The sequence below is a fragment of the Heloderma suspectum genome, chromosome 1, assembly GCF_057233095.1.
Source record: "Heloderma suspectum isolate Gila_16-S chromosome 1, 16-S_ref, whole genome shotgun sequence".
NCBI classification, from domain to species: Eukaryota; Metazoa; Chordata; class Lepidosauria; order Squamata; family Helodermatidae; genus Heloderma; species Heloderma suspectum.
Genome location: NC_139458.1, coordinates 135112978 through 135128924, shown reverse-complemented (window position 1 = coordinate 135128924; position 15947 = coordinate 135112978).

Here is a 15947-nt window from a genome sequence, read left to right as displayed (position 1 = left end):
CCTTTGATAGAGCTTTAGTGCTTTTGCAAGGGAAGGGGGGCTTGCTGCTGCAGGCTTATAGAATGTACCACTCTTGGGCAAGCATGTCTCTCCTGTGGCCCTCCAGATGTTGGAATACAACTCCCATCATCCCTGACCATTGGCCATGTTGGCTGTGGCTGATGGGACTTAGAATCCAACCACATCTGCAGGCTCACAGATTCCCCACCCCTGCAATATAATGCCAGGTATAAGGACATTTTACCACCACCCTTGCTGTTCTTCTCTTCCCAGAAATAGATGTCATTTCCTGCTCTTGAACTTAAGAGGTGCTTGTTTAGAGACATCAGATCTTTGCTTTTTTATTCCTGTATGATTTATAGAACATAGATTATTGTGGGTGTGTGGGAGGGGAAATACTTCAGTATGCTACTGGTCTCATCAGACATTTGCAGACTGCATGTATTTTGCTTTTTTTCCCCTGTGGAGAGAAAGGCAGCCAGTTTTGGCAGAACAAATGTACGATTAGTGCTAGTGTTGGCAAATTAGGAGAAGCAGTTTGTGCATATGGGTGAGGGAAATTATGAAGAGTGATGATGGGATGGGAGGCAAACATGAAGGCAATGCCACTGGGCTGGGCCTGAACAGATGTAAGAGAGATGTGAAGAGCAATGCGGAACAGGAAGAGGGAAAATGTAAGAATTACGTAATACATGGGGTGGCAGGGACAGGAGCATTGCTATGTCTCAGGAACACCAAGTGTTTGGGACTGGTGATGGCTCTGGAACTACTCCGAAGGTGGGGCTGTCTTATGCAGCAATTTAATCACAAGCAATTTAATGTAGGGGGTATTGTGAAAAATACCCACATGTTGTTTATGCCCCATTTTTCCTTATGCCCTCCTCTGTCTTCTCATCTTTAAGCATGGCAAAGGACGGAGGAACCGACAGGGACAGAATTAGAACATGAACACTCTTGGGGCTTATTTGTAACAAGCAAGCTAATCAGGGGAGAAGAGTGGTTAGGGTTGGTGACAGATATGAAGTCATGTGAGAAGCAGTCCTTCAGATACAGACATTTTGGAGGAAACAAAACAAGTTTGTGTGAGAGAGAGAGATGGGTGGGGGAGAGAAACCAGTCTGAGAGCCAAATAAAAGCTCTGACCTACCATAAAGTGTTAGGCTTGTCTGCTGTAGAGTAGGCTCTGAAGTAATTAATTTAACCATGTTCCTTGCCCCCCCCCCTTGGGTGTAAATGTGAACATCCACACATCTTTCAAAGAAAGCATCCAAACAATTCTTACTAGATTTGATCTGCATCAGGTTTCCCCTACCTGGTGCCCTCCAGATATTTTGGACTGCAACTTCCATCACTCATAACAGCTGGCCATACTGGGCATGGGGCTGATGGGAGTTGTAATACCAAACTTCTGGAGGGCACTTGGATGGGGAAGGCTGATCCCACATGTTCATCCAAGAATACTGTTTGCTAGAATGCTTCCATGTTCCGATTTAGATAGGAGGCACAAGAGCTTGTGGAACACCAAGCAGGAGGGGACAGGTTAAGGCATTTAGAGGACAGGGAGTGGGCTGAGGCAAATGGTGCTTTGAATATTTTTTTTGGGGGGTGTATCAGTTAGCAGGACATATGGCAATGGTGCATCAAGCCACCTAGCTGAAGAGCCTGTCTACAGAAGAGTGCATGGAAGCTGCTGGACATTTTGCAGCCTACTCTGATCTCTAAGCCTGAAGGGGAAAGCCCTCATTGAGGGGGATGAGAGTCACCTCTCCCTGCCCAATGAGAACTACCAGCCTCAGCCTACAAAGCTTTTGAAATGGAGTTCTGTCTTATCTCCTTCTTGGCCAGCTCTTTATATGAACTGCTACATCTCCTGCCCAAGAGGTCAAGAACTGAGGAGCCTCCACTGAGTCCAAGCTATGGGGGGGCCAGTGGAGGCTGGTTGTTCCAATGTCATGGGGTGGTAAATCCACTCTGGGTTTCAGTCAGAACGAGTCAGAACTCGAAAGGAGCTATCCAAAGTGCAGCACCTTGGATAGCTCCTTTAGAGCTTTCCTTTAGAGCTGCAGCACCTTGGATAGCTCCTTTACAGTTCTGACCGGTTCTGACTGAAACCCAGAGCAGATTCACCACCCCACTGACATCAGAGCCACCAGCCTCCACCTCTGATGTGAGGCCCTAGCTCTTTCCCTCACTAACTCTAGTGGGGCTGAATGTGACTCTCATCTAGGGAGCCTCTTGCTGACTACCCAACACATGCATATTTTATTCTGCTTCTTCCCCATCTTCCTACCCTAGAAAATGACTGCGTCATCAAATCCTTGGTTGTTCTCAAATTTACAAACAGCCACATAGGGTGGCCACGGATGCATCACCAAGAAAGGGGAGATGCATCATCAAAAAAAGAGGGCAAGAGGATGCCAATTTGCATAAAATGTGCATATGCTAATTGATAGGCATAGATGCACATTTAGAAATAATTACTATAGTTAAAATAGATATGCAGTACATCTCACCATAGCAGGGAAGACTGTATCCAAGTAACCTGTCCAGGTGCTATGGGCAATTTAAAGGCCCCTCCTTGCTCACACTCATTATGGTTCTTTATCTTTAGCCCTTCAAACACAGAACTGATCTCTGTGAAGTAGGAAACATGGCCATCCCAAGGCAATGATTCCTATGTTGTCTGAGGCACTTCCAGACAGACACCTTTTAGTGCTACCAATCAAAAGGCGTTGTCCAGCTATTCCATCTTTCTTTCACTGATTTTTTTTCTGGCAAGAAAAAAGATGGGGAAAGTGGTGAGAAAACACAGGTGGGTTACCCGAAGACCATGACCCCTGTAAAATTCTGTGGATGAGGCAGGGCAATTGATAAAAGCTTCATCAGGAAGCACCCTGAGGCCAAATGATCCTGAAAAAGGCTAAAGGTGAGGTTGGGATGCCTACAAGGGAGCACAGCAGCTGCCATTAAGCATCATTTCCTCCAAGTCATTTCATTGCACTTAGTTTTGCACAAAGCAGGGGGAGCTGTGTTCTAAAGCCACGCAAAGGAGCTAATTTGCTTTCCAGGCTATTGAAATTCAGGAGTACAGCTGTCCATGAAAGCTTTGACCACAAAGAAATCTTGTATGACTTGGAATGTCCTCTGCCAGATATTGGCCAGTTCCAACAGTCCTCAACAATGATGGCTATTTTCCTTACATCACTGTGTTTCAAATTCAATTGCTTATTTACTTCAACTATTGCCAGGGGAGAAGTGGGTAAGGACTTTAATATCTAATGTGCAATCAAGTTCATAAAACCAATGGGAGGTTTGCTGTGAATTAAATGGGTGACATCTGGCACCATTTGATATTTACATGTTTGGTCATCAGAATATGTAATATGGCTGAAAAGAAAGAGAGACGAGAGAGAGTGTGTGCTAAGAAAGATTTATTTAAAGTTTAAAGTAAAATAGAGGCTTTTATTTTCATTTCTATTTAAAAAGAAGTAAAAAAAACCTTTATTAAAAACTTATGAAAAAATACCATCTATTTTCATAACAAACAATATAGACAATTATTTGCAATGAAGAAAAATTCCTATACAAATTGATCTCTAAATTGTAACCTTGATTCATAAAGTCAATGAAAGGGGAACATTCTGTCTAAAAATCTCTGTGTTGACTGCCATCTCTTAATAGAACATGTTCTGTAAGCTCTGACATTTTCCGCATTTTAGCCAACCATTCCTTCTATGAAGAAGATGAAGGTTCACGGCACTTTTCCCCAATCAGCCTTTTTGCTGCGGCTAATAGGTTTCTGTGTACATTTCTGTTTTAATGTATCTTTCAAATGTCTTCTGAGAATATTGGCCTCATATGGGATTCCAAACCCCATGTTTGCTGCCTAGTGTGAATACAGCGGCAGATTGTATTCCCCTGCCTGGTGTTTGCAGAGCAGTTTGCTTTCCCCTTGCAAATTTTCTTCCCTGACTGTTTTTTCCCCAGCTGAGCCCGTAGGCTAGAAATAAGCCTGGGTGGGAGGAAAAATTACCTGGGTGGAGAAATTCTAGGGAGCGTGTGTGTGTGTGTGTGTGTGTGTGTGTGTGTACAATGGGAAATAGGAGATTTAAGCACCTCTCTCCCTCCTGTGATGCATGCACACCCTCCTTCACACAAGGTTGGGCATCCATGTTTACTAACTAATGTCGAAGTCCCAGATCTGCCATCGGGGAGGTTTGTTCAGAACCCACTGTGTGCTCACTGATTCTAAATATTTAAATTTCTTAACAAACCCAACCTGAATTTGGGATAGGTAACAGCACCTGCATGTTGAAGAGAGTTTTGCTTAGCTCATGTTTTGGCAACCGGAAGTATGTATCTGCTGCAGCAAAGAGGTGTTAAGGTGGGAAAACTCTCACCTGGGAGCTGAAACATGACATCTGGGTTGAAGGTAGTGTTTGTCATGCTGATCAACATAATAGGATAAAGGGCCAATATAAATTTAGTCTTATTTGGCAGTGGCTGCTATTTACTAAATGAAGGTTGAATTATTTAACTTGTATACTTGTTGCAGATTAACTTCCATCTTCACTATGCGCAATGATTAATCTGAACCTCCTTATGGTATCCCTATGGTTAGATAAAGAGCTGAAGGAAATGGAAATTTTATTGACTTTTATCATGTTGCCACAAATGATTCCCTTCTATGTAGTCACTCCACCTCAGACTTTTTGAAGACTTCCCATGCCTCACCCAAGTAACATGTTGGCTTTCACTCCAAGCCTTTTTGTACTGGCTAGTCCCTGATCATTTATAAGTGACCGCTTCGGCTAGAACGCGAGGCATAAATTGAATAAACAAATAAACAAAATTAAAAAAAAACTGACACAGCTCCCCTAGAAGACATTTGCATAATACATTGCTTTTAACCCACAGCTAAAACCAAAAACTCAAGCGTAAAAACAGAAAAGTTAGGAATGGAAGTTTCTGGGACTCTGGCTAACTTTAGTTCAGTATAATTCAAGCTGACATAGGCCTCAGCAGAAACAGTGCCTAATTTACCCTAGTCTCACCAAATTAGGTATATTGGATTGTTTGTGTATTTTTGACCTGTTTGATCATGACTGTTATATGTATCGGATTCTCTGTGTATTTACAATTCACACCATGCAGCTGCCATGGAACCCCAGGTACAGATACATCCATGGCATACAAGAACTCAAGGTAATTGCAGGAAGGCCCTGAATTTTTATGCCTTTGGTAGTACAGAAAGCAGGTATACCCTGTTGAAAGATGTAAAGATAACATTCCTTGAGGATTTGTTTAGCAGCTTAAATTATCAAACCAGAGATGGGGAATATGTGGCTCTCCAGATGTTCTCGGACTCCCAGCTCCCAATAGCTCCAGCCAATGGTCAGGGATGGTGGGAGTTGAAGTCCAACAACACCTGAAGGAACACAGGTTCCCCATTCCTAAATCTGTATGTGTGTATGGCAGAAGCTTGGATCTTATTGTGGTGGGCTATTATGCTGCATTAAGAACTTTATTGTAGAAAAGTGAGTCCAACATTTCATAAATAGCCAAATGTATTTAGGGCGCAATCCTATGCATGTTTGGACAGAAAAAAGTCCTACAACTCCCAGCATTCCTGAGCCAGCCTGGCTCACGAATGCTGGGAGTTGTAGAACTTTTTTCCGTCCAAACATGCATAGGATTGCACCCTTAGTTTTTTATTAAATTAATTAAATGCACCTTTAACCCACCCTTCCTCCAAGGTACTCCTCTGGCTGATCAGGGATAAGGCAGTGGCTCTTAACCAGTGGTTCATGGGTCACCAATGTTCCCCGGAACACTTTTGCGTAGCCTCTGAGACCACAATGAGAATAATAGAGAAAGATGGTGAGGAAGAGCCAGAGGTTTTGTTTCCACTGCATGCTAAAGATGCAGTCCACAAATTGTGCAGTCATTTGTTACTTTGCAAACCTTTGAAATGTCCTCCCATGTGGTGGCTCCAGGGTATGAAAAAGGTGTTGGTCTGCCTAGAACAACCAAACGAAAATAGCTGCCTTCAATGCAACTAAGTTTAAGGACCACTGTAATAAGTAAGGCAGACATGATGCTGTGAAACAGGAAGTTCTCTAGGCTAATGTACACCTCTCCACCACTTTCCCATGTGAGGCTTTAACTCACATGAATAAAGAGGTGAAGGTGAGAAAGGTAAACTATCATCTTTCCAACTTTAAGTAGAGCTAGGAACAAAAGAGATTTTCAGCTTTTCTACATGAGGCTGTTAATTGGCTGTTAATCCACTGTGTCTACTTTCAATTTTGTCGCAGAATTGAGCTCTGAGCACTACACGAGGTGCATTTCTTTTCCTGCTTTTCCACTACATAACCTCTAGGTGGCACTGTGGTATAGTGGAAAATGCAAATACACAAGAGAAAATCACGCTTTCTTTCACTTTCACAATTAAATGCTGCATTTAAAAAGTGCTGGCTAGATGCAGAAGCAAAACTGGAGGGTCACAGCATCTTCTAAAGAATCTGTAAGCAATCGTGAGTAGGGAAGCACACACCTTGTGTAGAAAAGCCCTTTGCAGCTCTACTTTTTTGGCTCTGCTATGCATGTTTGACCACAGGAAAAATATATGTGTGTGGGGGGGGGCACACAAGTGGGAAATTGGGTTTCTGGATGCGTATGTTTGTTCCACACATTAGTTCTATTTGTTTAAATATTTCTACTCCATCTTTTAAAAAATTGCTCAAGGCAGCTAATGAAAAATTCTAATTACAAAAAATCCACACCTCAGAATCTCTTAATAACTCCTAGTAAAACGTAATAAAATAAATAAAACCACATTTCTTAATAAAACTTCCAATAAGCCAGTCTAAACCAATAAAAAGAAGCTCCCCCACCCTGCCTCTTCACCTGAATTCTTCCACCACACCATTTTCTTCCTCTGAACTTCCCCATTTGCCACAGACATTTTTTCACAATCTGAAATAGAGGAGTGTGATGGCCATGGTAGAAGTGTTCTCCCATTTGCCTGGAACAGCTCCTGCCCCCCTCCAAAGGTGTGTGGGGGGGAGAGCCACAGACTTGGGAGGGGGGTGAGGCTACAGATCCTCCCCACAAAAGGAGAGATAGTATGACAGTGGGGAGAACTAAATGTTAGCAGAGTGGGATGGAAACAATGAGCTACTAAAGTTCACTCCCCCATCCTGGTTCTGTCTCTGACAAGTAAAAGTCAGCCCTTAGGGAACCAATATATCTATATTGATTGATGACAATAATGAAAAACACTCTGAGTATGGGGAAAGTGCCCTTCCTTAAGGTAACGACATGGTCCAGCAACATAGGTAGTGCTGAGGTGAGCTACTTGCCTGGGAGGAGCTTGCCGCATCCTTGATCATAGTGTTTATGGGTGCTTCCAGACAGAGGGTTCCTAGCGCTACCAATCAAAAGACATTGCACAGCAATTCTGCCTTTTCTTCCTTAATTGATATTTTTGTGAAAATAAAAATGATGGAAGAGGCAATGGGAAAACACGGGAGGGTTATAAGTAGAAGACAATAGCGTCTGGACCCCTCCCCTAAAATTCCATGAATGAGGCAGAGAAATTGCAAGATAAAAGCCACATCTGTAAGCACTCTATCACTCTGAGCCCCAAAGACAGTGTACCTGAACATTATCTTGAATACTGTCTGCGCAATGGCTGTAATTTGGTGTTAGAATGAGAATTTGATCATCCAAATTCTGTTCTCAGTGGTGTCACAAATCAGATGTCCATGGCTGGATTTCTTAAATCTTCTGTAATTCAGTTTTTCCTTTGTGAGATAAGCCTTCCTTTCTCACCTCATAATTTTGAATTCTAATTTACAATCAACAAATTGGCAAGGTGGGAAGAAAAGAGGAGAAAGGATAGGAGATGTCATGAAATTCAGTAAACCATAGTAAGGTAGACCTTATGGATGATGCAGGTGATGAACAGTCAAAATCCTCATGACTGTTGTTAAAGGAAACTCTTTACATTGGAACTGTCATTGTGTTTGCACAGAATGTAGCATATTGAGGAACTGGTCTCAACTGGGACAACCAGGTGTCCTTGTTGTCCTAATAATTACTGTCTGATTAACTGTCTGATCAGAACAGCTTGTACCAGGTCTACGCACAGAATCCACATAGGACCTTATAATGGGATGTACAAATCTTTGTTATTTTAAATTAGCCTGAGAAAGAAGCCCTGTACAGATGACATATCCATGGTCAAGACTCACTTAGAAGGGCAGATGGGATTGTGTCCCCTGGGCCGAGCTCCCATGCATTCATGTGAATTTCTCACACTATATATGTATATGCACACAAATGGCACTCATGTGGGCTCTGTCTGTACAATCTGTACCCTGCATTTCTGGAAGGTACAGGTTACACAGACAACTTATATATGTGCAGGTTCAGCTTATATGAGCATAGGCTCTGTGCAGTCAGTCAGAATAATGTGAAAAGTCTGGAACAGGAGTGTGAAAGACGCTCCTGTTCCAGACAGGAGAATATAGGAAGAACCCTGCTGGACCAGACCAAAGGCTATCTAGTCCAGCATTCTGTTTCCATGGTGGCCAACCAGATGCCACTGTTGGGAAGCCCACAAGCAGGACATGAGTGCAAGAGCATCCTCCCACCTGTGTTCCACAGCAACTGGCATTGACATGCGTACTGCCTCTGATACTGGAGGTAATATATAGCCATCATGACTAATAGCCATTGAGCCCATGGGGATATTAGAGTCACATATGGCAAAAGTGCCGGTCAGGTCCCTGAGAGTCAGAATCGTAGACAGCTCACAGTGGGACAATCTTCAGGAACAGGCCAGACACTGGGAAGCTGGGGGTGTTGCTCCAGCAGTGCCCTGTAGCTGACTGGTGCTTTATATAGTTTGGCACTGAAAGATTTAAACCCATTTATTGCAGCCTGAGCTTCTGCAGGCAAGAGCCCAATTCACCAGATACATTTAATGCAGCGGCTGCCCTCCCTATGCAGTGCCTGCCACTACCATGGCCAGCCCTGGTATGGCAGGCCTGGCAGTGAATGCCACATTGTTTCACAGGCACACATTGGCACAAACTCTGCTTTATGCAGTGGCTAAGTGAGTAAGTGAGCCAGCAATGACAAGGGTAGGGGCAGTGCTACTCTGGCTCTCCTTCAAGGCTGAAAGCCCATCACTGGCTAACATTGCTCCACATGCCTAGATCAGCCTTCCCCAACTGGGTGCCCTCTAGGTGTATTGGACTACAATTCCCAGCTGCCAGCTGGGGATGAAGCAAGTTGTAGTCTAGCACAACTGGAGAGCACCCACTTGAAGAAGGCTGACTTAGATCAGGAGTGGCAGAAAGCAGATCTCCAGATGTTTTGCACTTCAACTCCCAGCATTCTTGATGATGGGCCATGCTTGCAGGGGCTTCTGGGACTTGATGTCCAAAACATGTGACAATCTACCTTCTGCCCACTCCTGGGCTAGATGAATATTCAGTATATAATAAAACACGTGGGGAAAATTACTCACTTCATTGTTCCCTGAACAGTGATCTGGACATAGGGCAAAACAATGAAATGATGCAGTAATGAAATACAGAGATTGGGAGCTGGGAAACCCCCCATTTGAATCTCACCTCACCCACAAAACTCATTTAGGCTGCAACCCTATGGCCACATACCTAGAAGCAGGCCACATTGAGCTAAATAGGACTTACTTCTTACTAGACATGTGTAAGATTGTGCTGTTAGTGGTCTTTGGCAAAAATGATCTCTCAGCCCCTCAACTGCAATATGGGATAAAAATACTAGCGTACCTTACAGGAGACTGTTATTAAGGGGTAAAGTGTCTGAATCACTTAGGAAAAGCTGTATATAAATAGCATTAGTGTTATGATAGCTTCTTCAAACAGACAGTGAAGCAGAGAACCACTGGATTCACCCACACACAGAGGTCAATGTTTGGTGATGAGAATTGGCTTCAAGTTATAAACTGAAATATTTTAATGTCAGGTACCTGCAATGCTGGTTGGCGAATGAGCTGAACTCATCTGATGGGTTGTATAAGTGAGCCATAGAGATAGATCAAAAGGAAACTGTAGCAGCTCCAATCCAGAAGAGAAAATTTGTGGGGGAGGTAAATTCAATAAGTGTAGAGGTGGGTGTAAGAAAAGGCACAAAGGGTCATTAAACATAAAATGATGAGGGAATTCAGAGTCCCTTATACAGAAGGCTCAAAAGCACACACATAAAAAGCATAAATATCCATTGCAGAAATGATGACAATGATGTACTATGGCTGGAGACAGATAATAGTTCTGAAGAGCGTTACACATGGCAAGGTATGGTGGGAGCATAATTTCCTATGATGTACACACTCATTCCTTTTGGCCCCCTAACCTCTGTTGCCTCTGGCCAAACAGGTTCTGCAGGTTTCTGAACTACTATGAACACTTGTAAAACCTGTGAACAGGAACAACAGGGGGATAAAAGTGTACACCACAGCTCAAGTGTTCCACCTTCAACTGTCTCCGAACCTAATCATTCTCTCTCTCTCTCTCTCTCTCCCTCTCTTCCCCCTGCAACCTAATAGAGTCAGATTAATATAGCTGGATCTCCCTTTGCTGAGCCATATTCTAGGGCAGGGATGGGGGAACCTCCAGCCTGGGGGTGGGGGGTGTCACCATCCGACCCAACAGGTTCTCCCCTTGGCCCCACCCCCTCTCCCCCAGGCAGGGCATTTGAGGAGGGGTCACTGTTGGAAAGGGAAGGGCTAACACTCCCTGCCCCAGTGCTGCAATCCCCCCGCATTGTTCCCGCACTGCTGTCAGGCTTTCTAAAAGCCTCCATTGACACTCTGTAGCTAGGAATGTGACTGTCGCCACACTGTCCAGCATGATAATTGATATCTGTTTGCTTTCCATATGCTGAGCAACCTTTGGGAGGTGTGGCATCTGAGGTATAGTGAACGAAATTCAGGAGGCATGGCTACGAATGGCTGCTGTTCCCAACATGTGACAAAGAGATAGCGCAGGAAATAGGGGAGCCACATTCTCCAACCCCCTAGTAATATCACTCTGGGGCACACACACATTTTCTGAGGCCCTGTTCTATAACACACTTAGCACAGTGTGCAATCTACCCCTAGTAACTGTAAAAATCAACCCTCCAGGACAGACTTCATCACAGTGACTCTCCATGGTTAGAGAAGAAAGTTATTCAAGGCTTAAGGCAAAACTTAAGGCAGACTGCTCAATTGGAGAGGCTCAGTGACTTGTTTATGCTGCAGCTGATGCTACAGCTCAACTGTACTCAGTTAGGGATGGCGGAGAATTCCATCACGGATTTCAGTGAGGCCGAATGCCAGTGCATTCGGCCCCCCGACATCCGTGGCAGAACGGCCTGCCACCCCCCGCCACCCCTTCCCTGGGGCGGATGTTCCAGGCGGTGGCTCCGGCGGCGGCTGGTCTTTCGACCAGCTGCTGCGGCCGCCATTTGCATCCTGGTCTTTGCCGTAAGTATTTACATAGCCTATCACGGCAAGCCAATAATAATAAAAAAACAACGGCGTATGCAAATGGTGGCGGCTTCAGCGGCCGCCATTTGCCGTCCCTATTTTTCGCCATTTTAGTCTACGTAAATATTTACGTAAGCTATTATGGCAGAAAAAAAGGAATGCAAATAGCACCCACCACGCTATTTGCATTCCCCTTCTTTTTCGCCGTAATAGCCTATGTAAATATTTATGTAGACTAAAACAGTGAAAAATAGGGAACGCAAATGGCGGCTGCCATAGCCACTGCCATTTGCGTATGCCCTTTTTTTTTTTTGGATTGGCTTGCCATGATAGGCTACGTAAATACTTACGTAGCCTATCACGGCAGCCTGGCTGGACGCAAATGGCAGCCGCTATGGCGGCCACCATTTGCATTCGCAGCAGCCCATCCACGGCCGGAAATCCAGCTGCGGACGGCCCTGGCCGGCTGCTCCATGGAGCCATCGCAGAGTGGAGCTGGCTGGGCAGGATTCCGGGGGGGGAGGACCGGATCACCTCCTCAATAAGGTTTGTTCAGGGCTTGAACTGCCTACACATTTGGCCATTTATTCCTTTGCAAAACAAGAAGCAAGGCAGCATTTACATAGCAATGGGCTACCTCATGCCCAAAGAAAGGCTGCCCCCAGACTTTGTTCATGTGGTTTTCTTCACCCACTCCATTAGCACGCCATCGTTTTTGCCTAACTCGCATGACAGCCTAACATGGCTGGGCCTCTGGAATCCATTAACACTTGTTCTTGTTTTGCCTACCACCCTCATAGATGCTCCTCTTAAAAAAATCACCACATTATAAAAATGTCGTGAAGAAATGCCCAGTTACGCACATACTGCGGATTTGGACAACTGCACAAGGAACAACCAAACATAAAGGACAGTTCTCTGGTTTCTGTTTGTTGGTCACACTGCACTTCAGGTGACTGGAGGGCATCTTCATGTCCCACAGGGTGCTCACAGACTAGAAACCTGATGGGAATGGCTCACAGAGAGAGAGCTTCCAGGGCATCTGCCACAAGGCTAGGGCTGGCCCTACCATTAGGCAGAGTGAAGTGCTTGCCTCAGGCGGCAGATGCTGGGAGATAACAGTAAAGTGTTGGAGGAGAGAGCTGCGGGCCACGAGGCCTGCTCTCTACCCCTACGCTGCTGCCTTCAAGTGTGGTGGAGGAGGACACTTTCCCATTGCCAGGGTCAAAGTAAGATTCAACTGCCAGTCCAGTTGTCTTTTGTGCATGGAATGGAAGGGGGCGCAATCCTGTCCCTCACCTCAGGCAGCAAAAACTTGTGGGCCAGTCCTGCACAAGGAGTACAGAAGGAAGGACCTTTTCCCTCCTCTTACCCTTCCTCACTCCAAAGTGACAGCAGGGGCACAGCTGGCTGGAAGCCTGCAAGCAGTAGGCACAGTTCCCTCAGCCACACCCTGGAAGATGCCCTGTCAGCAGTGATGCTGTGACTACGACCGTGGGGTGAGCAGGGAGGGACTCCCTCACTCTGAGGTAGAGGCGGCAGCATCCGTCTCCTTATCCACCTCATGCTGGCAGCTGGGGGTGTTCCTCTGCAGCCTCATGTTCGGCTGAGACACTGCCCGCCAACTGTGGCTTGGAGGAGAGCAAGGACTGGGGTGGGGAGAAACAGGGCACAGCAGTGGCTGTCTTCCCACAGAAAGTGGAAGCGTACCTTAGATGAGTAGGCAGGCAAAGAATCCAAAGGCACATTCTGGTGTCCACATGGAGAGCTCAGTTGTGCTCACCACTGACGATTGCTCCCACTGCTTCCAGGAATGCCACTCAGCTCCAGCCCACACCCATAGCCTAGCATTGGGCATGTTCAGTGGAGCCTGGTGGGTCCAATTTTGGTGAATTAAATCTATGCATCTATTCTGGGTTTTAGTCAAAACCTGCTAGAACTCTAAAAGAGCTATCCAGCATGCTGAACCCTAGCCCCTTAATGGTCTCAGCACCTTGGATAGCTCCTTTGGAGTTCTGACTGGTTCTGACTAAAACTCAGAACGGAATCACCACCCCACCAAACTCGGAGCCACCAGCCTCCAATGGCCATATAAGTGCATAAATAGTGGCAGAAATGTTTACCCACTGGAAACCCTCCAGTGAGAGCCTGAGCAAGTTTGGAAGCATCACAGGATCTTTTGATTCTAGTGGGCTTGGAGCTGGTAGAGTTAAGCACTGTAAAGAGATGAGAGCCTATCTATCAACTGGATTTTCTTTTGTCTATTTTGGGGTCGGGGATTGACACGTCATTTCTCTACCTTGAGTCTTTGGGATGAGATCAGCAAGAATATCTAGACAGAAGAGCAAAACAAATGGCATCCCCTTATACTGGATAGGTAAGGTAAGGTAAGGTGTCCCCAACCAGTCGTGTCCGACTCTAGGGTGCGGTGCTCATCCCCGTTTCTAAGCCGAAGAGCCAGCACTGTCCGAAGACGCTTCCGTGGCCATGTGGCCTGCATGACTGAACACCGAGGTGCACGGAACGCTGTTACCTTTCCCGCCGAGGCGGTACCTATTTATCTACTTGCAATTTCTTGCTTTCGAACTGCTAGGTTAGCAGAAGCTGGGACTGAAGACGGGAGCTCACTCCGTCACGCAGCACTCGGGTCTCGAACTGCTGACCTGCCGACCTTCCAGTCTGCAGTTCAGCGTCTTAACCACTAAGCCACTGGTCTATAAGAACTGAACTCTAAAAAGGCACTGTTGGCCTTCATGTGGCCAGTCCAGGAACCTGTCTGAATTTCTTATTTATATGTCCGAGCTGATGAAGCCAGTGCCTTTTGAAAAGAAGGCAAGCACAGAGATAGAATAATGGAAACATTGAGCTTGACGTAAATCTGAAGGCCTGTCTGGAATGTACCCAAGAGATTCTTTTTTTTAGCAGAGTGCTTTACGAATAAAAATTATCTATCTTTAGTAAGTCATGGGACTTATAAAGGTATAGAATAAAAGGGGAGGGGGAAGGGAGTAAATGTAATCTTCGTGCACTAAGAACGAAATAAGAAATTAGTCAAACCAATTAACCTAAGCAAAAAATAGCTGCCTGCAGAAAAAGCATAGTCAACAATGTAAATGTTCAGGAGAAAGGGTTTTCTTATAGCCAATGAGCAGCATGGACTTTATTATTATGTTGGGGGAGGGGGGAGTTAAAAAAGAAAAAAAAGCTGTGCCAAAGCCTGCTAATAGCCTTTTTAAAGTAATCACTGACCTAGCCCATAAAAGGAATGCAGCTCAGACAGCCAATGTGGATTTCACTCAGGCAGTTGTTCTAGTGCCACATTAGAGACATTAACAAGCTGGATAAATACCAAGGGGTAAGAGAGGCAGTCCATCTTTGCACAAAACGTTCCCTTGATATCTCCGATTTTCTTGAAAAGATCTCTAGTCTTTCCCATACTATTATTTTCCTCGATTTCTTTGCATTGTTCATTTAAGAAGGCCTTCTTGTCTCCCCTTGCTATTCTCTGGAAATCTGCATTCAGTTGGATATATCTTCCCTTTTCTCCCTTGCTTTTCGCTTCCCTTCTTTCCTCAGCTACTTGTAAAGCCTCATCAGACAGCCACTTTGCTTTCTTGCATTTCTTTTAGGGATGTCAGAGAATTCCACCACGGATTTTGGGGGGGCTGAATGCACTGGCATTCGGCCCCCCCAAAATCCGTGGTGGAATGAAGCCCCTCGCCCCTCCCCACCCTGTGAAAGGCGCGCGAAATGGAGCACCTACCTGCTGCCGTTCGCACTGCTTTGCGAATGGTGGCCACGTCTGCAGCCGCCATTCGCTTCTTCATTATAGCTGTGATAGGCTACGTAAATACTTACGTAGTCTATCACAGCTAATGCAGGGACGCCATTTGCGTCCCTGCAGAGGCCGTGTGATAGGCTACGTAAATATTTATGTAGCCTATCACGAAAAAAAAAAGGGAACACAAATGGCGGCTATGGCGGTTGCCATTTGTGTTCCCTTTTTTTTTTTTTGCCGTGATAGGCTACGTAAATATTTACATAGCCTATTATGGCCAAAGACAGGGGCACAAATGGTATAGGCTACGTAAATATTTATGTAGCCTATCACAGCAAAATACAGGGACGCAAATGGTGGCAGCTACGGCGGCCGCCATTTGCATCCCTGTGCAGGCTGCCCAGCAGCTGGATGTCCGGCTGCGGGTGGCCCCGGCCGGGGGCTCCGCGGAGTCACCGTGGAGCGGAGCCGGCTGGGGAGAATTTCGGGGGGAGGGACGGAGCGCCTCCCCCCCACCGCGAATGTCACCCTTTGAAAAGGTAAGTGACTTTCGTAGATCCCTAATTTCTTTTTCTTTGGGATGGATTTAGTTGCTGCCTTCTGAACAATGTTACAGACCTCCGTCCATAGTTCCTCAGGCAC